At 41.2% G+C, this 26,787-nt stretch overlaps 12 non-coding genes across 12 annotated transcripts; 5 read left to right on the top strand and 7 right to left on the bottom strand.

The window, feature by feature from the left end:
* Nucleotides 1-6,091: 6,091 nt before the first annotated feature.
* TRNAT-UGU (transfer RNA threonine (anticodon UGU)) lies at nt 6,092-6,163 on the bottom strand. The gene has a single exon. It is a non-coding gene; the product is annotated as a tRNA-Thr (tRNA).
* A 1,083-nt stretch (nt 6,164-7,246) lies between these two features.
* On the top strand, nt 7,247-7,341 carry TRNAI-UAU (transfer RNA isoleucine (anticodon UAU)). The gene is made up of 2 exons: nt 7,247-7,284; nt 7,306-7,341. It is a non-coding gene; the product is annotated as a tRNA-Ile (tRNA).
* A 3,584-nt stretch (nt 7,342-10,925) lies between these two features.
* Nucleotides 10,926-10,997, bottom strand: TRNAT-UGU (transfer RNA threonine (anticodon UGU)). The gene has a single exon. It is a non-coding gene; the product is annotated as a tRNA-Thr (tRNA).
* Nucleotides 10,998-12,080: 1,083 nt separating this feature from the next.
* Nucleotides 12,081-12,175, top strand: TRNAI-UAU (transfer RNA isoleucine (anticodon UAU)). The gene is made up of 2 exons: nt 12,081-12,118; nt 12,140-12,175. It is a non-coding gene; the product is annotated as a tRNA-Ile (tRNA).
* A 1,174-nt stretch (nt 12,176-13,349) lies between these two features.
* On the bottom strand, nt 13,350-13,421 carry TRNAT-UGU (transfer RNA threonine (anticodon UGU)). The gene has a single exon. It is a non-coding gene; the product is annotated as a tRNA-Thr (tRNA).
* A 3,493-nt stretch (nt 13,422-16,914) lies between these two features.
* Nucleotides 16,915-17,009, top strand: TRNAI-UAU (transfer RNA isoleucine (anticodon UAU)). The gene is made up of 2 exons: nt 16,915-16,952; nt 16,974-17,009. It is a non-coding gene; the product is annotated as a tRNA-Ile (tRNA).
* A 1,174-nt stretch (nt 17,010-18,183) lies between these two features.
* TRNAT-UGU (transfer RNA threonine (anticodon UGU)) lies at nt 18,184-18,255 on the bottom strand. Its single transcript has one exon. It is a non-coding gene; the product is annotated as a tRNA-Thr (tRNA).
* Nucleotides 18,256-18,844: 589 nt separating this feature from the next.
* Nucleotides 18,845-18,926, bottom strand: TRNAS-ACU (transfer RNA serine (anticodon ACU)). Its single transcript has one exon. It is a non-coding gene; the product is annotated as a tRNA-Ser (tRNA).
* A 412-nt stretch (nt 18,927-19,338) lies between these two features.
* TRNAI-UAU (transfer RNA isoleucine (anticodon UAU)) lies at nt 19,339-19,433 on the top strand. The gene is made up of 2 exons: nt 19,339-19,376; nt 19,398-19,433. It is a non-coding gene; the product is annotated as a tRNA-Ile (tRNA).
* Nucleotides 19,434-20,596: 1,163 nt separating this feature from the next.
* TRNAT-UGU (transfer RNA threonine (anticodon UGU)) lies at nt 20,597-20,668 on the bottom strand. Its single transcript has one exon. It is a non-coding gene; the product is annotated as a tRNA-Thr (tRNA).
* A 589-nt stretch (nt 20,669-21,257) lies between these two features.
* TRNAS-GCU (transfer RNA serine (anticodon GCU)) lies at nt 21,258-21,339 on the bottom strand. The gene has a single exon. It is a non-coding gene; the product is annotated as a tRNA-Ser (tRNA).
* A 412-nt stretch (nt 21,340-21,751) lies between these two features.
* Nucleotides 21,752-21,846, top strand: TRNAI-UAU (transfer RNA isoleucine (anticodon UAU)). The gene is made up of 2 exons: nt 21,752-21,789; nt 21,811-21,846. It is a non-coding gene; the product is annotated as a tRNA-Ile (tRNA).
* The last annotated feature ends 4,941 nt before the right edge of the window (nt 21,847-26,787 follow it).

Here is a 26,787-nt window from a genome sequence, read left to right as displayed (position 1 = left end):
CACTCAGGATCAAGCAGGATCACGCAAGCCATGTGCTTATTTTTCCAGTACATTAGATCCCGTAGCTCAGGCTTTGCCTGCATGCCTGAAATCAGTGGCAGCGACAGCTTTAGCAATCAGACAAAGCGATGCCATAGTATTAGGACACCCATTGACAGTACAAGTACCACATGCAGTAGAGGTTCTTGTGAACCGAACACAAACGCAACACTTGACCATAGCAAGACTTACCGGTTATGAACTGACATTGTTTCAACCACACATAGAGATCCGACGGTGTAATACATTGAATCCTGCTACACTATTACCTGTAATTGGAACAGACCCACTAGCTCATGATTGTGTTGAAATCATTGAAATAAAGACGAAACCTAGACAAGACTTGACAGACGTTCCATTGTTAGATCCAGACCTGACGTTGTATGTAGACGGATCATGCATGAGAACAAGTAAAGGAGATTTAGTGGCCGCGTATGCAGTCACAACAGACACTGAAGTTATTGAGACAAATTGTATAGATACTTTGTCAGCCCAAGCAGCAGAACTTATTGCTCTAACAAAAGCCTGTATTCAAGCCACAAATAAGAAAGTCAACATATATACTGATTCACGTTATGCATTTGGAGTCGTACATGACTTCGGAGTGCTTTGGCGGGAGAGGGGTTATTTAACTTCTCATGGAACACATATTCAACACGGGTCCCTCATTCATGCCTTGTTAGACGCAATACATCTACCCACTGCTATATCACTTATGAAATGTAAAGCACACACGAAGGTTACTGATACCATTTCTCAAGGCAATGATTTAGCTGACAGAATAGCTAAACAGACTGCTCAGAATCGCACATTAGACATGACAAAGCCAATAGTTCAGACACCAACACAGTGTATGACAATTAAGGATCCCACACTTGACGTAATTGACATACAGACACATGCCACAGCAGAAGAAATAAAGAAATGGACGGAACTAGGAGGGATCCAGACAGATCAAGGATGGATGACGAAGGAGAAATCTGTATGGTTTCTCCCCGATTCCATGGTTCAAGCCATTATAGCTACAGTTCACAGTCCAGCACATTTAGGAGAGAAGGCTATGCTAGACAGCATTCAGCACATTTGGTTTAACAAACATTTGCGAGCAGCTGCTAAACAAAAAGTTCGTACCTGTATGATATGTTGTCAGTTTAATCCAGGAAAGAGTGTTCCCGTAGAGCAGGGTGGATTTCAGCCTCCTGACCATCCTTTTGAAGTCCTCCAGATGGATTATATTCAGATGGAACGTTGTCGAGGATTCAAATATGTCCTCGTAGTTGTCTGCGCTCTCTCCCGTTGGACAGAGGCGTATCCCGTATCAGATTACACTGCCCCGACTACTGCCAAGCAGCTAGTTCGAGAATTCTTCCCACGGTACGGTTTACCACGTGTTGTATATTCAGATAACGGTCAGCCTTTCTCATCCGAATTAATGAAACATGTCTCACTCCTGTTGGGATATCAGTGGAAATTCCACTGTGTCCGACACCCCGAAGCAGCAGGTCTCGTAGAAAGACATAACCAGACACTGAAAATCAGACTGTCCAAAATATGTAGAGAGAAAGGTGTCGACTGGATAGTAGCATTACCAGTTGCACTCTTTTACATGAGAATGGTAGCACACTCTAGAACAGGGCTATCCCCGTATGAGGTGATCTTTGGTAGACCGCCGAATATGTGGGGGACGCCTATACCACGTAAAATAACTGATGTTGACTGTAATATGCTGACAGATTACCTGGCTTCCTTGATGTCTGCACTACAATCTTCTCGTTCACAGGTAGCTGCAGCCTTTCCCGACAACACTGAGGCGAAACCCCATGACGTGGTCCCCGGGGACTTTGTCCTGGTTCGGAATTTTGATAGGAAAAGCCAATTGGATCCTAGGTGGAAGTTGCCTAAGCAGGTCCTGCTGACGACCAGAACAGCTGTGAAGATCGAAGGACGGAAAGGATGGGTGCATTCCACCCATATAAAAAAATTTCATGGACTACCTTCAGATATAGACACTGTGCCCTGCACTCCCTCACAGACTGATTCAAAACTTCCTTTTGTTGAACTGAATGACTCTCAGTGCTATAAACAGAAACTCAGGTCCAGATCTAAACTGTCGGACGATTTGATTGTTTAAGTCCTCTCCAAGGTGAAGCGGTTGAATCTGTCCCGACATGTATCCCTTAGGTCTGAATCATGTAGAGTCCAGAATCATAATGAAACGACATGCTTATTGTAAATTACTGCGTAACCACTGTATTGTGACATTATTAATTTTGTTTTTATTGAGTATTTTAGTAATTATTACGAGTATGATTTTGCACATATATCATCCTGTTTCAAAACGTGTTTTCAATATAACTGATGAATATTCTTTTAGTGACCTACCGCCACATGAATTATCTTATAGACTTGCGCTGCGCAATAACACATTCATTAGTATGTTACATCATTCCCATCAGACTAGTAATGCGACCAATTGTTGGGTGTGTGGCCGACTCCCTCCCTATCAGAATAACAAAGGAGTTCTGCCTTTCTTTCCACATCCGTTCACACACAATGACTCCTGTGGAGCATGGTTTAGTTTATTAAATTCCATAGACCCAGACACAGCAGTTTATCAACAACATTGGATATGGGGAAATCTGAATCTAGTTTTATTCAAAGTCTGTCACCCTAATAAGGAGGGTCACCCCAGTAGAACAGGAACTGATCTAGAAAATGAAGTGTATAAATTAGGTAATTTTACACCTAATCTTATGATTTTGAATGTCAAATCCGAAGTTGAACTAATTCTGCCCACTATGTCAGTATTTCCAGTTAAGGGTGAATTATGTGTTAGAAAAGTTGGTTCCATACATATGGGCCATAGCCAATGCGTTACTACAGTAGAATATAGTGATCAAGGCAAATCTTCATTTAGAGCTTCTCGCCATTCCTACTTCATATGTGGTCAGACGGCATATATGCGTCTGCCTCTAGATTGGGATGGTACCTGTTACATAGCATTCCTTTTGCCACCTGTTTTCCTAGCTCCCCCTGATTATTATCGAAATGTTCATTTAGTACACAATAGAGAGCAAAGAGATCTCCCAGTTGTCGATTATACTGAGACAACATGGGACAAGTATGTAGATTTCAATAAAGGTATCTTTCCCTATATAGGTACTATATCAAATAGTAAGCTGATACGCAGACTCACCAAGACTCTTGAAGCTGTAGTAAACGAGACTATAGCCGCCCTAGGCAATCTGACAGAGGAACAATCAGTGATGAGAATTGTTGTTCTCCAGAATCGTCTTGTCCTTGACGTCATCCTGGCCGATAGGGGCGGAGCTTGTAGGGTCATCGGATCCAGCTGCTGTATATTCATACCAGAAAATTCGCCATCTGTATATAAAGCTATAACACGCCTTCATAAGATTGTAAGCCAGATACACGAGAATCCAGGCACTTGGACGTGGTCCGGGTGGTTTTGGAGTGTGATATCAGCCTGGGGATGGAGAGTTCTATCCTTCCTAGGTATTGGCCTTCTTATGCTCTTCAGTTGTTGTCTATGCCTGCAATGTGGACCAGCGATTTGTGGTCTGTGTGCCACATCGTGTATTCCACATCAAGGTTTTCGCTCAAGATCCCGGAAGAAGAAAGAAGAAGAAATGATGCTCCATGAGCAAATCAATGGAATGATGAAGATTGATGTCTCGTGAAGGGCAAGAAGGGGACAAGGAGGGAATGTGGAAATGTGGATTTTCCTGATCAGTTATGTCCCCTATCTTGGACCCCAACGGTTCTATATGCATGTTACAAGTACATGTATGTTCCCTCCAGTTCCAGTTTCTAAGACGCAAACATATGTGTGTCTACTGTCAACATGTTCTCTGTCAGATCAGCCATCAATGGGCTGGATATTCGATTCCTTAGTATGAAAGGCCACCGACTTTATATGGCTAAGTTACTCCATTTTTACAGTTCAGGCGAGTAGGCCCGATTCTGTCCTCAAAGCCTTTCCCTGCTCTCTGTCTCTGACAGCTTCAGCTTGAGCTCGCATCTGTATCCATGAACTTTGTCCTACTCCCTGTGCAGCTAACGGTGCCTGCCTCGGCCAGTTTTCGCCTGTCTGCCAAGAAGTTGTATTTCACCTTCGAATTATCTATTTTGCTCTTCAGCCGATGCATTCCTGTCCAGTGATTTAGGTAAACATTTCCTTTAGCTCACAAGCAAAGGACTCAGTCTTTCCGTCCTCCTGCAAGTGATTCATAGCCCTGTTGCCATGGAAAGTTTTCTGCCCCTCGCATCTCATATAGACACTTAGACGCTTGTACACGCACACAGTCAGTATAGAATAGATTCTGTCCGAGAGTCTCTTCCTTGTGGATAACATAGTTCTTTAAACATAGGATGTTAGATATGATTTGGGATTAGGATGACTTGACCCCAGACTTCTCGTCTCCACATGTAGAGCTAAATGTCAAGTCCCCTTCACCCCCTAGTTGCACGTCAATTACACGTCATGCTGCCGCGCGCGCATCTATGCCAAGTATTATCTTATAGATCCACCTATGCCTGATAATTCTAACCAATCATGTTTCTTTTATTCCTTATTACGCCTAGTTTCGATTATGTCACTGTCACGTCATTTTTCTTATCAAATGTTACGCCTTCTACATTCGTTTCATTGTAATGTACTTATTATAAAAATACATGTCTGTTAATAAATTATTGTACTTCACTTCCTGAACCTTCGTGGTGACGGAACCTGAGGGCCGCGACTCGAGTCGGCCATTTTGAATGGAATAAAGCCCATTAGAAACCTCTTATACCACGGATTCTGCCTCTCGTTATTTTGAGCTATTTTACTTTAATTTAAGATTCCGCATGAAATTCAGTCCGGTAATATTTATTTTATTTACCACACATTTCACAAAAAGTAAAGTTTAAACTCAGAGTATGGACGGCCCTTGCTAGAGAGTCTTTACTTCTTATAGGATCTACGTGTCCTACTCCTCTGGGTGCCACATATCACATATCCTCCGCGATGCTCAGTTTAAACATTCCATGATGTGCCATCTTGCATTTCATGCAAACACCACATCAGTGCATTTAAAAATACATTTGTAGAATAATAAATATGATGAAAACAGTGTTCTCACATGATAACCATAAACTGAAGAGCTGCAAAAAATGCTGTATCAGCTACTTACAATAAAAGGTGACTCGAAAAAACTAGCAAAAGAAGAGCATCATCATATTAAAGGTTCTATTCACCATCTTGAGTTGCACCATAGCAGCTTATGGTGCTTTTCTGCTCAGAGTGTGCCTCCAATCCCACATTCATTTTTAATTTCTTTGCAGTTTAAAAAACAACAATTACTGCTCGAAGTTCACTTTTCAAAACCATTCAACCTATTAAATGTATTTCTCTAACCTATGAATGTGGTCCATGTTCACTTTTCCTCATCTTCATCTCAATACTCCTTTCCCAGAAACCAGGTTCACTTCTTCATTCAACCCACCCATCCAAAGTCACCACATCTTTGAAGCAAGTCTGCCTATTCTCCCTTTCTCTCTATGTACAAGATACCTTGTATCATTTGAATGGACAGCAGGAGAGAAGGATATTTATGGTGAGTGGGGGTGGGGTTTTGAGGAGTAACCTCATTTGCCTAAGAGCCGGGGTATCTGGGAAAAAAAGTATTTTATGGGGGAAGACTTTCACATCTCCTTGGTGAAATTTAATTTGTAGGGCCTTATAACATCCTTTCTGTGGATGCAGATTCAGTCGGAACAGAGGTCCTAGTCCTCGCTCTGCCTTTCAAAGGAACTGTAAATATGCATGGCTTATTTGGCTTTGCCCGGCAGGGTGAGAATGGCGTTTGTCAGGCGATCGTCAGGCGATCGGAAGGGGTGAGGCAATAATTTATAATTCAATGATCTTCATGATATTTTCTTGATAATATGAAAGCAGGAAAGGGAAGCTTGGCAATAAGCAATCCTAAAGCAAGGTGTGACTCCAGGGAAGAATGACTTGAAAACAACATACAGAAAGACTCATGTAAAAAGGCCCTGATGAGGCTTGAACTCATGACCCCTGGTTTACAAGACCAGTGCTCTGCCACTGAGCTACAAGGCCAGTCTGAACGCAAGATGTAAATTGCAACATGTATTCTTACTGAGGTATGAATATATCTATGATTTTGAGACTCTGTATGGAAACGTAGTTGCATATGAATGTCCACGTGCGCGCACACATTGAAGACCATGCTTAAGGCACTTTTTTTGGAAGTATGAAAAACTACATTTTCATATGAGAAAATAAGAGTTTTCGCATTCAAGACCATACCGATAGCTCTAGTTAGTATGTCTGCAATCAGTGACATATAGAGAACCCACTTATTAGAAGTGATCTGTCTCTGTGGGGCAGACATATGTTAACAGTCATTCATTTGAGACGGCCTAAACTTTAGGAGTAAGAGCTGCTTTCTTATCAATCTATTTATCCAAACTGGTTAATAAGCCAGGAGTGAGTGAAAGGCAATCCTCTGGAAACTCCATGAAAGATCTAATTTCTATTACGCACAAAATACTTCACTTTATTTGACATATTTGTTAAAATGGAACAGTCAGATGATCCCATCTAGCGGATCCTGGCTCTGTCTTGAAAGAGAGTGTAATTATACTACAAGAAATGCTGGCCATCAAAAGAGACTCTGATGGCTTTCCGACGAAGGTGGGATTCGAACCCACGCGTGCAGAGCACAATGGATTAGCAGTCCATCGCCTTAACCACTCAGCCACCTCGTCTGCCCTACAGCCCCATCTAAAACCTTGCTTCACAAAAGGTACTGAAGTGTCAATATACTGTACCTAAAAAAGAAAAAAACAGCTGAGGCAAGATCTCACATTCCACGTCTTCCCCCAATCAGGGACCTACATTTCATCTTTGGGAAATTCTTACTATGTGCTAATTACAAATATTCATAAGATTCCCCTAGACTTTGTCAGAACTGTCAAGATATAATTCTATGGGGTTTTGAATAGACAGAGCATATGTTATAGGACAATTATAGAATCTATTCCGTTTGGACTGTATTTTTAATAGTCATGATAACATGCTAGCATGTGAGTCGATCTTGCACAGTGAATGATGGAGCAGTGTCTGTCATCTACTTGGTCAGCTGTAGATGGCTCACCTGGGGAGATGTGAAAAGAGAGAGCTCCAGTGGCGCAATCGGTTAGCGCGCGGTACTTATACAGCAGTACTTGCACTGAGCCATGCCGAGGTTGTGAGTTCGAGCCTCACCTGGAGCAGCCGTGTTGTTTTTCATAAACCATTTCACAAAAAGTAAAGTTTAAACTCAGAGTATGGACGGCCCTTGCTAGAGAGTCTTTACTTCTTATAGGATCTACGTGTCCTACTCCTCTGGGTGCCAAATATCACATATCCTCCGCGATGCTCAGTTTAAACATTCCATGATGTGCCATCTTGCATTTCATGCAAACACCACATCAGTGCATTTAAAAATACATTTGTAGAATAATAAATATGATGAAAACAGTGTTCTCACATGATAACCATAAACTGAAGAGCTGCAAAAAATGCTGTATCAGCTACTTACAATAAAAGGTGACTCGAAAAAACTAGCAAAAGAAGAGCATCATCATATTAAAGGTTCTATTCACCATCTTGAGTTGCACCATAGCAGCTTATGGTGCTTTTCTGCTCAGAGTGTGCCTCCAATCCCACATTCATTTTTAATTTCTTTGCAGTTTAAAAAACAACAATTACTGCTCGAAGTTCACTTTTCAAAACCATTCAACCTATTAAATGTATTTCTCTAACCTATGAATGTGGTCCATGTTCACTTTTCCTCATCTTCATCTCGATACTCCTTTCCCAGAAACCAGGTTCACTTCTTCATTCAACCCACCCATCCAAAGTCATCAAATCTTTGAAGCAAGTCTGCCTATTCTCCCTTTCTCTCTATGTACAAGATACCTTGTATCATTTGAATGGACAGCAGGAGAGAAGGATATTTATGGTGAGTGGGGGTGGGGTTTTGAGGAGTAACCTCATTTGCCTAAGAGCCGGGGTATCTGGGAAAACAAGTATTTTATGGGGGAAGACTTTCACATCTCCTTGGTGAAATTTGTAGGGCCTTATAACATCCTTTCTGTGGATGCAGATTCAGTCGGAACAGAGGTCCTAGTCCTCGCTCTGCCTTTCAAAGGAACTGTAAATATGCATGGCTTATTTGGCTTTGCCCGGCAGGGTGAGAATGGCGTTTGTCAGGCGTTCGTCAGGCGATCGGAAGGGGTGAGGCAATAATTTATAATTCAATGATCTTCATGATATTTTCTTGATAATATGAAAGCAGGAAAGGGAAGCTTGGCAATAAGCAATCCTAAAGCAAGGTGTGACTCCAGGGAAGAATGACTTGAAAACAACATACAGAAAGACTCATGTAAAAAGGCCCTGATGAGGCTTGAACTCATGACCCCTGGTTTACAAGTCCAGTGCTCTGCCACTGAGCTACAAGGCCAGTCTGGACGCAGGATGTAAATTGCAACATGTATTCTTACTGAGGTATGAATATATCTATGATTTTGAGACTCTATATGGAAACGTAGTTGCATATGAATGTCCACGTGCGCGCACACATTGAAGACCATGCTTAAGGCACTTTTTTTGGAAGTATGAAAAACTACATTTTCATATGAGAAAATAAGAGTTTTCGCATTCAAGACCATACCGATAGCTCTAGTTAGTATGTCTGCAATCAGTGACATATAGAGAACCCACTTATTAGAAGTGATCTGTCTCTGTGGGGCAGACATATGTTAACAGTCATTCATTTGAGAATGCCTAAACTTTAGGAGTAAGAGCTGCTTTCTTATCAATCTATTTATCCAAACTGGTTAATAAGCCAGGAGTGAGTGAAAGGCAATCCTCTGGAAACTCCAGGAAAGATCTAATTTCTATTACGCACAAAATACTTCACTTTATTTGACATATTTGTTAAAATGGAACAGTCAGATGATCCCATCTAGCGGATCCTGGCTCTGTCTTGAAAGAGAGTGTAATTATACTACAAGAAATGCTGGCCATCAAAAGAGACTCTGATGGCTTTCCGACGAAGGTGGGATTTGAACCCACGCGTGCAGAGCACAATGGATTAGCAGTCCATCGCCTTAACCACTTGGCCACCTCGTCTGCCCTACAGCCCCATCTGAAACCTTGCTTCACAAAAGGTACTGAAGTGTCAATATACTGTACCTAAAAAAGAAAAAAACAGCTGAGGCAAGATCTCACATTCCACGTCTTCCCCCAATCAGGGACCTACATTTCATTTTTGGGAAATTCTTACTATGTGCTAATTACAAATATTCATAAGATTCCCCGAGACTTTGTCAGAACTGTCAAGATATAATTCTATGGGGTTTTGAATAGACAGAGCATATGTTATAGGACAATTATAGAATCTATTCCGTTTGGACTGTATTTTTAATAGTCATGATAACATGCTAGCATGTGAGTCTATCTTGCACAGTGAATGATGGAGCAGTGTCTGTCATCTACTTGGTCAGCTGTAGATGGCTCACTTGGGGAGATGTGAAAAGAGAGAGCTCCAGTGGTGCAATTGGTTAGCGCGCGGTACTTATTCAGCATTACTTGCACTGAGCCATGCCGAGGTTGTGAGTTCGAGCCTCACCTGGAGCAGCCGTGTTGTTTTTCATAAACCATTTCACAAAAAGTAAAGTTTAAACTCAGAGTATGGACGGCCCTTGCTAGAGAGTCTTTACTTCTTATAGGATCTACGTGTCCTACTCCTCTGGGTGCCAAATATCACATATCCTCCGCGATGCTCAGTTTAAACATTCCATGATGTGCCATCTTGCATTTCATGCAAACACCACATCAGTGCATTTAAAAATACATTTGTAGAATAATAAATATGATGAAAACAGTGTTCTCACATGATAACCATAAACTGAAGAGCTGCAAAAAATGCTGTATCAGCTACTTACAATAAAAGGTGACTCGAAAAAACTAGCAAAAGAAGAGCATCATCATATTAAAGGTTCTATTCACCATCTTGAGTTGCACCATAGCAGCTTATGGTGCTTTTCTGTTCAGAGTGTGCCTCCAATCCCACATTCATTTTTAATTTCTTTGCAGTTTAAAAAACAACAATTACTGCTCGAAGTTCACTTTTCAAAACCATTCAACCTATTAAATGTATTTCTCTAACCTATGAATGTGGTCCATGTTCACTTTTCCTCATCTTCATCTCGATACTCCTTTCCCAGAAACCAGGTTCACTTCTTCATTCAACCCACCCATCCAAAGTCACCAAATCTTTGAAGCAAGTCTGCCTATTCTCCCTTTCTCTCTGTGTACAAGATACCTTGTATCATTTGAATGGACAGCAGGAGAGAAGGATATTTATGGTGAGTGGGGGTGGGGTTTTGAGGAGTAACCTCATTTGCCTAAGAGCCGGGGTATCTGGGAAAAAAAGTATTTTATGGGGGAAGACTTTCACATCTCCTTGGTGAAATTTGTAGGGCCTTATAACATCCTTTCTGTGGATGCAGATTCAGTCGGAACAGAGGTCCTAGTCCTCGCTCTGCCTTTCAAAGGAACTGTAAATATGCATGGCTTATTTGGCTTTGCCCGGCAGGGCTTGCCCGCCAGGGTGAGAATGGCGTTTGTCAGGCGTTCGTCAGGCGATCGGAAGGGGTGAGGCAATAATTTATAATTCAATGATCTTCATGATATTTTCTTGATAATATGAAAGCAGGAAAGGGAAGCTTGGCAATAAGCAATCCTAAAGCAAGGTGTGACTCCAGGGAAGAATGACTTGAAAACAACATACAGAAAGACTCATGTAAAAAGGCCCTGATGAGGCTTGAACTCATGACCCCTGGTTTACAAGACCAGTGCTCTGCCACTGAGCTACAAGGCCAGTCTGCACGCAGGATGTAAATTGCAACATGTATTCTTACTGAGGTATGAATATATCTATGATTTTGAGACTCTGTATGGAAACGTAGTTGCATATGAATGTCCACGTGCGCGCACACATTGAAGACCATGCTTAAGGCACTTTTTTTGGAAGTATGAAAAACTACATTTTCATATGAGAAAATAAGAGTTTTCGCATTCAAGACCATACCGATAGCTCTAGTTAGTATGTCTGCAATCAGTGACATATAGAGAACCCACTTATTAGAAGTGATCTGTCTCTGTGGGGCAGACATATGTTAACAGTCATTCATTTGAGACGGCCTAAACTTTAGGAGTAAGAGCTGCTTTCTTATCAATCTATTTATCCAAACTGGTTAATAAGCCAGGAGTGAGTGAAAGGCAATCCTCTGGAAACTCCATGAAAGATCTAATTTCTATTACGCACAAAATACTTCACTTTATTTGACATATTTGTTAAAATGGAACAGTCAGATGATCCCATCTAGCGGATCCTGGCTCTGTCTTGAAAGAGAGTGTAATTATACTACAAGAAATGCTGGCCATCAAAAGAGACTCTGATGGCTTTCCGACGAAGGTGGGATTCGAACCCACGTGTGCAGAGCACAATGGATTAGCAGTCCATCGCCTTAACCACTCAGCCACCTCGTCTGCCCTACAGCCCCATCTGAAACCTTGCTTCACAAAAGGTACTGAAGTGTCAATATACTGTACCTAAAAAAGAAAAAAACAGCTGAGGCAAGATCTCACATTCCACGTCTTCCCCCAATCAGGGACCTACATTTCATTTTTGGGAAATTCTTACTATGTGCTAATTACAAATATTCATAAGATTCCCCTAGACTTTGTCAGAACTGTCAAGATATAATTCTATGGGGTTTTGAATAGACAGAGCATATGTTATAGGACAATTATAGAATCTATTCCGTTTGGACTGTATTTTTAATAGTCATGATAACATGCTAGCATGTGAGTCGATCTTGCACAGTGAATGATAGAGCAGTGTCTGTCATCTACTTGGTCAGCTGTAGATGGCTCACCTGGGGAGATGTGAAAAGAGAGAGCTCCAGTTGCGCAATCGGTTAGCGCGCGGTACTTATACAGCAGTACTTGCACTGAGCCATGCCGAGGTTGTGAGTTCGAGCCTCACCTGGAGCAGCCGTGTTGTTTTTCATAAACCATTTCACAAAAAGTAAAGTTTAAACTCAGAGTATGGACGGCCCTTGCTAGAGAGTCTTTACTTCTTATAGGATCTACGTGTCCTACTCCTCTGGGTGCCAAATATCACATATCCTCCGCGATGCTCAGTTTAAACATTCCATGATGTGCCATCTTGCATTTCATGCAAACACCACATCAGTGCATTTAAAAATACATTTGTAGAATAATAAATATGATGAAAACAGTGTTCTCACATGATAACCATAAACTGAAGAGCTGCAAAAAATGCTGTATCAGCTACTTACAATAAAAGGTGACTCGAAAAAACTAGCAAAAGAAGAGCATCATCATATTAAAGGTTCTATTCACCATCTTGAGTTGCACCATAGCAGCTTATGGTGCTTTTCTGCTCAGAGTGTGCCTCCAATCCCACATTCATTTTTAATTTCTTTGCAGTTTAAAAAACAACAATTACTGCTCGAAGTTCACTTTTCAAAACCATTCAACCTATTAAATGTATTTCTCTAACCTATGAATGTGGTCCATGTTCACTTTTCCTCATCTTCATCTCGATACTCCTTTCCCAGAAACCAGGTTCACTTCTTCATTCAACCCACCCATCCAAAGTCATCAAATCTTTGAAGCAAGTCTGCCTATTCTCCCTTTCTCTCTATGTACAAGATACCTTGTATCATTTGAATGGACAGCAGGAGAGAAGGATATTTATGGTGAGTGGGGTTGGGGTTTTGAGGAGTAACCTCATTTGCCTAAGAGCCGGGGTATCTGGGAAAAAAAGTATTTTATGGGGGAAGACTTTCACATCTCCTTGGTGAAATTTGTAGGGCCTTATAACATCCTTTCTGTGGATGCAGATTCAGTCGGAACAGAGGTCCTAGTCCTCGCTCTGCCTTTCAAAGGAACTGTAAATATGCATGGCTTATTTGGCTTTGCCCGGCAGGGCTTGCCCGCCAGGGTGAGAATGGCGTTTGTCAGGCGTTCGTCAGGCGATCGGAAGTGGTGAGGCAATAATTTATAATTCAATGATCTTCATGATATTTTCTTGATAATATGAAAGCAGGAAAGGGAAGCTTGGCAATAAGCAATCCTAAAGCAAGGTGTGACTCCAGGGAAGAATGACTTGAAAACAACATACAGAAAGACTCATGTAAAAAGGCCCTGATGAGGCTTGAACTCATGACCCCTGGTTTACAAGACCAGTGCTCTGCCACTGAGCTACAAGGCCAGTCTGCACGCAGGATGTAAATTGCAACATGTATTCTTACTGAGGTATGAATATATCTATGATTTTGAGACTCTGTATGGAAACGTAGTTGCATATGAATGTCCACGTGCGCGCACACATTGAAGACCATGCTTAAGGCACTTTTTTTGGAAGTATGAAAAACTACATTTTCATATGAGAAAATAAGAGTTTTCGCATTCAAGACTATACCGATAGCTCTAGTTAGTATGTCTGCAATCAGTGACATATAGAGAACCCACTTATTAGAAGTGATCTGTCTCTGTGGGGCAGACATATATTAACAGTCATTCATTTGAGACGGCCTAAACTTTAGGAGTAAGAGCTGCTTTCTTATCAATCTATTTATCCAAACTGGTTAATAAGCCAGGAGTGAGTGAAAGGCAATCCTCTGGAAACTCCATGAAAGATCTAATTTCTATTACGCACAAAATACTTCACTTTATTTGACATATTTGTTAAAATGGAACAGTCAGATGATCCCATCTAGCGGATCCTGGCTCTGTCTTGAAAGAGAGTGTAATTATACTACAAGAAATGCTGGCCATCAAAAGAGACTCTGATGGCTTTCCGACGAAGGTGGGATTCGAACCAACGCGTGCAGAGCTCAATGGATTAGCAGTCCATCGCCTTAACCACTCGGCCACCTCGTCTGCCCTACAGCCCCATCTGAAACCTTGCTTCACAAAAGGTACTGAAGTGTCAATATACTGTACCTAAAAAAGAAAAAAACAGCAGAGGCAAGATCTCACATTCCACGTCTTCCCCCAATCAGGGACCTACATTTCATTTTTGGGAAATTCTTACTATGTGCTAATTACAAATATTCATAAGATTCCCCTAGACTTTGTCAGAACTGTCAAGATATAATTCTATGGGGTTTTGAATAGACAGAGCATATGTTATAGGACAATTATAGAATCTATTCCGTTTGGACTGTATTTTTAATAGTCATGATAACATGCTAGCATGTGAGTCGATCTTGCACAGTGAATGATGGAGCAGTGTCTGTCATCTACTTGGTCAGCTGTAGATGGCTCACCTGGGGAGATGTGAAAAGAGAGAACTCCAGTGGTGCAATCGGTTAGCGCGCGGTACTTATACAGCAGTACTTGCACTGAGCCATGCCGAGGTTGTGAGTTCGAGCCTCACCTGTAGCAGCCGTGTTGATTTTCATAAACCATTTCACAAAAAGTAAAGTTTAAACTCAGAGTATGGACGGCCCTTGCTAGAGAGTCTTTACTTCTTATAGGATCTACGTGTCCTACTCCTCTGGGTGCCAAATATCACATATCCTCCGCGATGCTCAGTTTAAACATTCCATGATGTGCCATCTTGCATTTCATGCAAACACCACATCAGTGCATTTAAAAATACATTTGTAGAATAATAAATATGATGAAAACAGTGTTCTCACATGATAACCATAAACTGAAGAGCTGCAAAAAATGCTGTATCAGCTACTTACAATAAAAGGTGACTCGAAAAAACTAGCAAAAGAAGAGCATCATCATATTAAAGGTTCTATTCACCATCTTGAGTTGCACCATAGCAGCTTATGGTGCTTTTCTGCTCAGAGTGTGCCTCCAATCCCACATTCATTTTTAATTTCTTTGCAGTTTAAAAAACAACAATTACTGCTCGAAGTTCACTTTTCAAAACCATTCAACCTATTAAATGTATTTCTCTAACCTATGAATGTGGTCCATGTTCACTTTTCCTCATCATCATCTCAATACTCCTTTCCCAGAAACCAGGTTCACTTCTTCATTCAACCCACCCATCCAAAGTCACCACATCTTTGAAGCAAGTCTGCCTATTCTCCCTTTCTCTCTATGTACAAGATACCTTGTATCATTTGAATGAACAGCAGGAGAGAAGGATATTTATGGTGAGTGGGGGTGGGGTTTTGAGGAGTAACCTCATTTGCCTAAGAGCCGGGGTATCTGGGAAAAAAAGTATTTTATGGGGGAAGACTTTCACATCTCCTTGGTGAAATTTGTAGGGCCTTATAACATCCTTTCTGTGGATGCAGATTCAGTCGGAACAGAGGTCCTAGTCCTCGCTCTGCCTTTCAAAGGAACTGTAAATATGCATGGCTTATTTGGCTTTGCCCGGCAGGGTGAGAATGGCGTTTGTCAGGCGTTCGTCAGGCGATCGGAAGGGGTGAGGCAATAATTTATAATTCAATGATCTTCATGATATTTTCTTGATAATATGAAAGCAGGAAAGGGAAGCTTGGCAATAAGCAATCCTAAAGCAAGGTGTGACTCCAGGGAAGAATGACTTGAAAACAACATACAGAAAGACTCATGTAAAAAGGCCCTGATGAGGCTTGAACTCATGACCCCTGGTTTACAAGTCCAGTGCTCTGCCACTGAGCTACAAGGCCAGTCTGGACGCAGGATGTAAATTGCAACATGTATTCTTACTGAGGTATGAATATATCTATGATTTTGAGACTCTATATGGAAACGTAGTTGCATATGAATGTCCACGTGCGCGCACACATTGAAGACCATGCTTAAGGCACTTTTTTTGGAAGTATGAAAAACTACATTTTCATATGAGAAAATAAGAGTTTTCGCATTCAAGACCATACCGATAGCTCTAGTTAGTATGTCTGCAATCAGTGACATATAGAGAACCCACTTATTAGAAGTGATCTGTCTCTGTGGGGCAGACATATGTTAACAGTCATTCATTTGAGAATGCCTAAACTTTAGGAGTAAGAGCTGCTTTCTTATCAATCTATTTATCCAAACTGGTTAATAAGCCAGGAGTGAGTGAAAGGCAATCCTCTGGAAACTCCAGGAAAGATCTAATTTCTATTACGCACAAAATACTTCACTTTATTTGACATATTTGTTAAAATGGAACAGTCAGATGATCCCATCTAGCGGATCCTGGCTCTGTCTTGAAAGAGAGTGTAATTATACTACAAGAAATGCTGGCCATCAAAAGAGACTCTGATGGCTTTCCGACGAAGGTGGGATTTGAACCCACGCGTGCAGAGCACAATGGATTAGCAGTCCATCGCCTTAACCACTTGGCCACCTCGTCTGCCCTACAGCCCCATCTGAAACCTTGCTTCACAAAAGGTACTGAAGTGTCAATATACTGTACCTAAAAAAGAAAAAAACAGCTGAGGCAAGATCTCACATTCCACGTCTTCCCCCAATCAGGGACCTACATTTCATTTTTGGGAAATTCTTACTATGTGCTAATTACAAATATTCATAAGATTCCCCGAGACTTTGTCAGAACTGTCAAGATATAATTCTATGGGGTTTTGAATAGACAGAGCATATGTTATAGGACAATTATAGAATCTATTCCGTTTGGACTGTATTTTTAATAGTCATGATAACATGCTAGCATGTGAGTCTATCTTGCACAGTGAATGATGGAGCAGTGTCTGTCATCTACTTGGTCAGCTGTAGATGGCTCACTTGGGGAGATGTGAAAAGAGAGAGCTCCAGTGGTGCAATTGGTTAGCGCGCGGTACTTATACAGCATTACTTGCACTGAGCCATGCCGAGGTTGTGAGTTCGAGCCTCACCTGGAGCAGCCGTGTTGTTTTTCATAAACCATTTCACAAAAAGTAAAGTTTAAACTCAGAGTATGGACGGCCCTTGCTAGAGAGTCTTTACTTCTTATAGGATCTACGTGTCCTACTCCTCTGGGTGCCAAATATCACATATCCTCCGCGATGCTCAGTTTAAACATTCCATGATGTGCCATCTTGCATTTCATGCAAACACCACATCAGTGCATTTAAAAATACATTTGTAGAATAATAAATATGATGAAAACAGTGTTCTCACATGATAACCATAAACTGAAGAGCTGCAAAAAATGCTGTATCAGCTACTTACAATAAAAGGTGACTCGAAAAAACTAGCAAAAGAAGAGCATCATCATATTAAAGGTTCTATTCACCATCTTGAGTTGCACCATAGCAGCTTATGGTGCTTTTCTGTTCAGAGTGTGCCTCCAATCCCACATTCATTTTTAATTTCTTTGCAGTTTAAAAAACAACAATTACTGCTCGAAGTTCACTTTTCAAAACCATTCAACCTATTAAATGTATTTCTCTAACCTATGAATGTGGTCCATGTTCACTTTTCCTCATCTTCATCTCGATACTCCTTTCCCAGAAACCAGGTTCACTTCTTCATTCAACCCACCCATCCAAAGTCACCAAATCTTTGAAGCAAGTCTGCCTATTCTCCCTTTCTCTCTGTGTACAAGATACCTTGTATCATTTGAATGGACAGCAGGAGAGAAGGATATTTATGGTGAGTGGGGGTGGGGTTTTGAGGAGTAACCTCATTTGCCTAAGAGCCGGGGTATCTGGGAAAAAAAGTATTTTATGGGGGAAGACTTTCACATCTCCTTGGTGAAATTTGTAGGGCCTTATAACATCCTTTCTGTGGATGCAGATTCAGTCGGAACAGAGGTCCTAGTCCTCGCTCTGCCTTTCAAAGGAACTGTAAATATGCATGGCTTATTTGGCTTTGCCCGGCAGGGCTTGCCCGCCAGGGTGAGAATGGCGTTTGTCAGGCGTTCGTCAGGCGATCGGAAGGGGTGAGGCAATAATTTATAATTCAATGATCTTCATGATATTTTCTTGATAATATGAAAGCAGGAAAGGGAAGCTTGGCAATAAGCAATCCTAAAGCAAGGTGTGACTCCAGGGAAGAATGACTTGAAAACAACATACAGAAAGACTCATGTAAAAAGGCCCTGATGAGGCTTGAACTCATGACCCCTGGTTTACAAGACCAGTGCTCTGCCACTGAGCTACAAGGCCAGTCTGCACGCAGGATGTAAATTGCAACATGTATTCTTACTGAGGTATGAATATATCTATGATTTTGAGACTCTGTATGGAAACGTAGTTGCATATGAATGTCCACGTGCGCGCACACATTGAAGACCATGCTTAAGGCACTTTTTTTGGAAGTATGAAAAACTACATTTTCATATGAGAAAATAAGAGTTTTCGCATTCAAGACCATACCGATAGCTCTAGTTAGTATGTCTGCAATCAGTGACATATAGAGAACCCACTTATTAGAAGTGATCTGTCTCTGTGGGGCAGACATATGTTAACAGTCATTCATTTGAGAATGCCTAAACTTTAGGAGTAAGAGCTGCTTTCTTATCAATCTATTTATCCAAACTGGTTAATAAGCCAGGAGTGAGTGAAAGGCAATCCTCTGGAAACTCCATGAAAGATCTAATTTCTATTACGCACAAAATACTTCACTTTATTTGACATATTTGTTAAAATGGAACAGTCAGATGATCCCATCTAGCGGATCCTGGCTCTGTCTTGAAAGAGAGTGTAATTATACTACAAGAAATGCTGGCCATCAAAAGAGACTCTGATGGCTTTCCGACGAAGGTGGGATTCGAACCCACGCGTGCAGAGCACAATGGATTAGTAGTCCATCGCCTTAACCACTCGGCCACCTCGTCTGCCCTACAGCCCCATCTGAAACCTTGCTTCACAAAAGGTACTGAAGTGTCAATATACTGTACCTAAAAAAGAAAAAAACAGCTGAGGCAAGATCTCACATTCCACGTCTTCCCCCAATCAGGGACCTACATTTCATTTTTGGTAAATTCTTACTATGTGCTAATTACAAATATTCATAAGATTCCCCTAGACTTTGTCAGAACTGTCAAGATATAATTCTATGGGGTTTTGAATTGACAGAGCATATGTTATAGGACAATTATAGAATCTATTCCGTTTGGACTGTATTTTTAATAGTCATGATAACATGCTAGCATGTGAGTCGATCTTGCACAGTGAATGATGGAGCAGTGTCTGTCATCTACTTGGTCAGCTGTAGATGGCTCACCTGGGGAGATGTGGAAAGAGAGAGCTCCAGTGGCGCAATCGGTTAGCGCGCGGTACTTATACAGCAGTACTTGCACTGAGCCATGCCGAGGTTGTGAGTTCGAGCCTCACCTGGAGCAGCCGTGTTGTTTTTCATAAACCATTTCACAAAAAGTAAAGTTTAAACTCAGAGTATGGACGGCCCTTGCTAGAGAGTCTTTACTTCTTATAGGATCTACGTGTCCTACTCCTCTGGGTGCCAAATATCACATATCCTCCGCGATGCTCAGTTTAAACATTCCATGATGTGCCATCTTGCATTTCATGCAAACACCACATCAGTGCATTTAAAAATACAGTTGTAGAATAAGAAATATGATGAAAACAGTGTTCTCACATGATAACCATAAACTGAAGAGCTGCAAAAAATGCTGTATCAGCTACTTACAATAAAAGGTGACTCGAAAAAACTAGCAAAAGAAGAGCATCATCATATTAAAGGTTCTATTCACCATCTTGAGTTGCACCATAGCAGCTTATGGTGCTTTTCTGCTCAGAGTGTGCCTCCAATCCCACATTCATTTTTAATTTCTTTGCAGTTTAAAAAACAACAATTACTGCTCGAAGTTTACTTTTCAAAACCATTCAACCTATTAAATGTATTTCTCTAACCTATGAATGTGGTCCATGTTCACTTTTCCTCATCTTCATCTCGATACTCCTTTCCCAGAAACCAGGTTCACTTCTTCATTCAACCCACCCATCCAAAGTCACCAAATCTTTGAAGCAAGTCTGCCTATTCTCCCTTTCTCTCTATGTACAAGATACCTTGTATCATTTGAATGGACAGCAGGAGAGAAGGATATTTATGGTGAGTGGGGGTGGGGTTTTGAGGAGTAACCTCATTTGCCTAAGAGCCGGGGTATCTGGGAAAAAAAGTATTTTATGGGGGAAGACTTTCACATCTCCTTGGTGAAATTTGTAGGGCCTTATAACATCCTTTCTGTGGATGCAGATTCAGTCGGAACAGAGGTCCTAGTCCTCGCTCTGCCTTTCAAAGGAACTGTAAATATGCATGGCTTATTTGGCTTTGCCCGGCAGGGCTTGCCCGGCAGGGTGAGAATGGCGTTTGTCAGGCGTTCGGAAGGGGTGAGGCAATAATTTATAATTCAATGATCTTCATGATATTTTCTTGATAATATGAAAGCAGGAAAGGGAAGCTTGGCAATAAGCAATCCTAAAACAAGGTGTGACTCCAGGGAAGAATGACTTGAAAACAACATACAGAAAGACTCATGTAAAAAGGCCCTGATGAGGCTTGAACTCATGACCCCTGGTTTACAAGACCAGTGCTCTGCCACTGAGCTACAAGGCCAGTCTGCACGCAGGATGTAAATTGCAACATGTATTCTTACTGAGGTATGAATATATCTATGATTTTGAGACTCTGTATGGAAACGTAGTTGCATATGAATGTCCACGTGCGCGCACACATTGAAGACCATGCTTAAGGCACTTTTTTTGGAAGTACGAAAAACTACATTTTCATATGAGAAAATAAGAGTTTTCGCATTCAAGACCATACCGATAGCTCTAGTTAGTATGTCTGCAATCAGTGACATATAGAGAACCCACTTATTAGAAGTGATCTGTCTCTGTGGGGCAGACATATGTTAACAGTCATTCATTTGAGACGGCCTAAACTTGAGGAGTAAGAGCTGCTTTCTTATCAATCTATTTATCCAAACTGGTTAATAAGCCAGGAGTGAGTGAAAGGCAATCCTCTGGAAACTTCATGAAAGATCTAATTTCTATTACGCACAAAATACTTCACTTTATTTGACATATTTGTTAAAATGGAACAGTCAGATGATCCCATCTAGCGGATCCTGGCTCTGTCTTGATAGAGAGTGTAATTATACTACAAGAAATGCTGGCCATCAAAAGAGACTCTGATGGCTTTCCGACGAAGGTGGGATTCGAACCCACGCGTGCAGAGCACAATGGATTAGCAGTCCATCGCCTTAACCACTCGGCCACCTCGTCTGCCCTACAGCCCCATCTGAAACCTTGCTTCACAAAAGGTACTGAAGTGTCAATATACTGTACCTAAAAAAGAAAAAAACAGCTGAGGCAAGATCTCACATTCCACGTCTTCCCCCAATCAGGGACCTACATTTCATTTTTGGGAAATTCTTACTATGTGCTAATTACAAATATTCATAAGATTCCCCTAGACTTTGTCAGAACTGTCAAGATATAATTCTATGGGGTTTTGAATAGACAGAGCATATGTTATAGGACAATTATAGAATCTATTCCGTTTGGACTGTATTTTTAATAGTCATGATAACATGCTAGCATGTGAGTCGATCTTGCACAGTGAATGATGGAGCAGTGTCTGTCATCTACTTGGTCAGCTGTAGATGGCTCACCTGGGGAGATGTGAAAAGAGAGAGCTCCAGTGGCGCAATTGGTTAGCGCGCGGTACTTATACAGCAGTACTTGCACTGAGCCATGCCGAGGTTGTGAGTTCGAGCCTCACCTGGAGCAGCAGTGTTGTTTTTCATAAACCATTTCACAAAAAGTAAAGTTTAAACTCAGAGTATGGACGGCCCCTGCTAGAGAGTCTTTACTTCTTATAGGATCTACGTGTCCTACTCCTCTGGGTGCCAAATATCACATATCCTCCGCGATGCTCAGTTTAAACATTCCATGATGTGCCATCTTGCATTTCATGCAAACACCACATCAGTGCATTTAAAAATACATTTGTAGAATAATAAATATGATGAAAACAGTGTTCTCACATGATAACCATAAACTGAAGAGCTGCAAAAAATGCTGTATCAGCTACTTACAATAAAAGGTGACTCGAAAAAACTAGCAAAAGAAGAGCATCATCATATTAAAGGTTCTATTCACCATCTTGAGTTGCACCATAGCAGCTTATGGTGCTTTTCTGCTCAGAGTGTGCCTCCAATCCCACATTCATTTTTAATTTCTTTGCAGTTTAAAAAACAACAATTACTGCTCGAAGTTCACTTTTCAAAACCATTCAACCTATTAAATGTATTTCTCTAACCTATGAATGTGGTCCATGTTCACTTTTCCTCATCTTCATCTCAATACTCCTTTCCCAGAAACCAGGTTCACTTCTTCATTCAACCCACCCATCCAAAGTCACCAAATCTTTGAAGCAAGTCTGCCTATTCTCCCTTTCTCTCTATGTACAAGATACCTTGTATCATTTGAATGGACAGCAGGAGAGAAGGATATTTATGGTGAGTGGGGGTGGGGTTTTGAGGAGTAACCTCATTTGCCTAAGAGCCGGGGTATCTGGGAAAAAAAGTATTTTATAGGGGAAGACTTTCACATCTCCTTGGTGAAATTTGTAGGGCCTTATAACATCCTTTCTGTGGATGCAGATTCAGTCGGAACAGAGGTCCTAGTCCTCGCTCTGCCTTTCAAAGGAACTGTAAATATGCATGGCTTATTTGGCTTTGCCCGGCAGGGCTTGCCCGCCAGGGTGAGAATGGCGTTTGTCAGGCGTTCGTCAGGCGATCGGAAGGGGTGAGGCAATAATTTATAATTCAATGATCTTCATGATATTTTCTTGATAATATGAAAGCAGGAAAGGGAAGCTTGGCAATAAGCAATCCTAAAGCAAGGTGTGACTCCAGGGAAGAATGACTTGAAAACAACATACAGAAAGACTCATGTAAAAAGGCCCTGATGAGGCTTGAACTCATGACCCCTGGTTTACAAGACCAGTGATCTGCCACTGAGCTACAAGGCCAGTCTGCACGCAGGATGTAAATTGCAACATGTATTCTTACTGAGGTATGAATATATCTATGATTTTGAGACTCTGTATGGAAACGTAGTTGCATATGAATGTCCACGTGCGCGCACACATTGAAGACCATGCTTAAGGCACTTTTTTTGGAAGTATGAAAAACTACATTTTCATATGAGAAAATAAGAGTTTTCGCATTCAAGACTATACCGATAGCTCTAGTTAGTATGTCTGCAATCAGTGACATATAGAGAACCCACTTATTAGAAGTGATCTGTCTCTGTGGGGCAGACATATATTAACAGTCATTCATTTGAGACGGCCTAAACTTTAGGAGTAAGAGCTGCTTTCTTATCAATCTATTTATCCAAACTGGTTAATAAGCCAGGAGTGAGTGAAAGGCAATCCTCTGGAAACTCCATGAAAGATCTAATTTCTATTACGCACAAAATACTTCACTTTATTTGACATATTTGTTAAAATGGAACAGTCAGATGATCCCATCTAGCGGATCCTGGCTCTGTCTTGAAAGAGAGTGTAATTATACTACAAGAAATGCTGGCCATCAAAAGAGACTCTGATGGCTTTCCGACGAAGGTGGGATTCGAACCAATGCGTGCAGAGCTCAATGGATTAGCAGTCCATCGCCTTAACCACTCGGCCACCTCGTCTGCCCTACAGCCCCATCTGAAACCTTGCTTCACAAAAGGTACTGAAGTGTCAATATACTGTACCTAAAAAAGAAAAAAACAGCTGAGGCAAGATCTCACATTCCACGTCTTCCCCCAATCAGGGACCTACATTTCATTTTTGGGAAATTCTTACTATGTGCTAATTACAAATATTCATAAGATTCCCCTAGACTTTGTCAGAACTGTCAAGATATAATTCTATGGGGTTTTGAATAGACAGAGCATATGTTATAGGACAATTATAGAATCTATTCCGTTTGGACTGTATTTTTAATAGTCATGATAACATGCTAGCATGTGAGTCGATCTTGCACAGTGAATGATGGAGCAGTGTCTGTCATCTACTTGGTCAGCTGTAGATGGCTCACCTGGGGAGATGTGAAAAGAGAGAACTCCAGTGGTGCAATCGGTTAGCGCGCGGTACTTATACAGCAGTACTTGCACTGAGCCATGCCGAGGTTGTGAGTTCGAGCCTCACCTGTAGCAGCCGTGTTGATTTTCATAAACCATTTCACAAAAAGTAAAGTTTAAACTCAGAGTATGGACGGCCCTTGCTAGAGAGTCTTTACTTCTTATAGGATCTACGTGTCCTACTCCTCTGGGTGCCAAATATCACATATCCTCCGCGATGCTCAGTTTAAACATTCCATGATGTGCCATCTTGCATTTCATGCAAACACCACATCAGTGCATTTAAAAATACATTTGTAGAATAATAAATATGATGAAAACAGTGTTCTCACATGATAACCATAAACTGAAGAGCTGCAAAAAATGCTGTATCAGCTACTTACAATAAAAGGTGACTCGAAAAAACTAGCAAAAGAAGAGCATCATCATATTAAAGGTTCTATTCACCATCTTGAGTTGCACCATAGCAGCTTATGGTGCTTTTCTGCTCAGAGTGTGCCTCCAATCCCACATTCATTTTTAATTTCTTTGCAGTTTAAAAAACAACAATTACTGCTCGAAGTTCACTTTTCAAAACCATTCAACCTATTAAATGTATTTCTCTAACCTATGAATGTGGTCCATGTTCACTTTTCCTCATCTTCATCTCGATACTCCTTTCCCAGAAACCAGGTTCACTTCTTCATTCAACCCACCCATCCAAAGTCACCAAATCTTTGAAGCAAGTCTGCCTATTCTCCCTTTCTCTCTATGTACAAGATACCTTGTATCATTTGAATGGACAGCAGGAGAGAAGGATATTTATGGTGAGTGGGGGTGGGGTTTTGAGGAGTAACCTCATTTGCCTAAGAGCCGGGGTATCTGGGAAAAAAAGTATTTTATGGGGGAAGACTTTCACATCTCCTTGGTGAAATTTGTAGGGCCTTATAACATCCTTTCTGTGGATGCAGATTCAGTCGGAACAGAGGTCCTAGTCCTCGCTCTGCCTTTCAAAGGAACTGTAAATATGCATGGCTTATTTGGCTTTGCCCGGCAGGGCTTGCCCGCCAGGGTGAGAATGGCGTTTGTCAGGCGTTCGTCAGGCGATCGGAAGGGGTGAGGCAATAATTTATAATTCAATGATCTTCATGATATTTTCTTGATAATATGAAAGCAGGAAAGGGAAGCTTGGCAATAAGCAATCCTAAAGCAAGGTGTGACTCCAGGGAAGAATGACTTGAAAACAACATACAGAAAGACTCATGTAAAAAGGCCCTGATGAGGCTTGAACTCATGACCCCTGGTTTACAAGACCAGTGATCTGCCACTGAGCTACAAGGCCAGTCTGCACGCAGGATGTAAATTGCAACATGTATTCTTACTGAGGTATGAATATATCTATGATTTTGAGACTCTGTATGGAAACGTAGTTGCATATGAATGTCCACGTGCGCGCACACATTGAAGACCATGCTTAAGGCACTTTTTTTGGAAGTATGAAAAACTACATTTTCATATGAGAAAATAAGAGTTTTCGCATTCAAGACTATACCGATAGCTCTAGTTAGTATGTCTGCAATCAGTGACATATAGAGAAACCACTTATTAGAAGTGATCTGTCTCTGTGGGGCAGACATATATTAACAGTCATTCATTTGAGACGGCCTAAACTTTAGGAGTAAGAGCTGCTTTCTTATCAATCTATTTATCCAAACTGGTTAATAAGCCAGGAGTGAGTGAAAGGCAATCCTCTGGAAACTCCATGAAAGATCTAATTTCTATTACGCACAAAATACTTCACTTTATTTGACATATTTGTTAAAATGGAACAGTCAGATGATCCCATCTAGCGGATCCTGGCTCTGTCTTGAAAGAGAGTGTAATTATACTACAAGAAATGCTGGCCATCAAAAGAGACTCTGATGGCTTTCCGACGAAGGTGGGATTCGAACCAACGCGTGCAGAGCTCAATGGATTAGCAGTCCATCGCCTTAACCACTCGGCCACCTCGTCTGCCCTACAGCCCCATCTGAAACCTTGCTTCACAAAAGGTACTGAAGTGTCAATATACTGTACCTAAAAAAGAAAAAAACAGCTGAGGCAAGATCTCACATTCCACGTCTTCCCCCAATCAGGGACCTACATTTCATTTTTGGGAAATTCTTACTATGTGCTAATTACAAATATTCATAAGATTCCCCTAGACTTTGTCAGAACTGTCAAGATATAATTCTATGGGGTTTTGAATAGACAGAGCATATGTTATAGGACAATTATAGAATCTATTCCGTTTGGACTGTATTTTTAATAGTCATGATAACATGCTAGCATGTGAGTCGATCTTGCACAGTGAATGATGGAGCAGTGTCTGTCATCTACTTGGTCAGCTGTAGATGGCTCACCTGGGGAGATGTGAAAAGAGAGAACTCCAGTGGTGCAATCGGTTAGCGCGCGGTACTTATACAGCAGTACTTGCACTGAGCCATGCCGAGGTTGTGAGTTCGAGCCTCACCTGTAGCAGCCGTGTTGATTTTCATAAACCATTTCACAAAAAGTAAAGTTTAAACTCAGAGTATGGACGGCCCTTGCTAGAGAGTCTTTACTTCTTATAGG

Source organism: Triturus cristatus, chromosome 12 (assembly GCF_964204655.1).
Source record: "Triturus cristatus chromosome 12, aTriCri1.1, whole genome shotgun sequence".
Classification (NCBI taxonomy): domain Eukaryota; kingdom Metazoa; phylum Chordata; class Amphibia; order Caudata; family Salamandridae; genus Triturus; species Triturus cristatus.
This window is presented reverse-complemented; position numbering and strand designations above follow the sequence as displayed.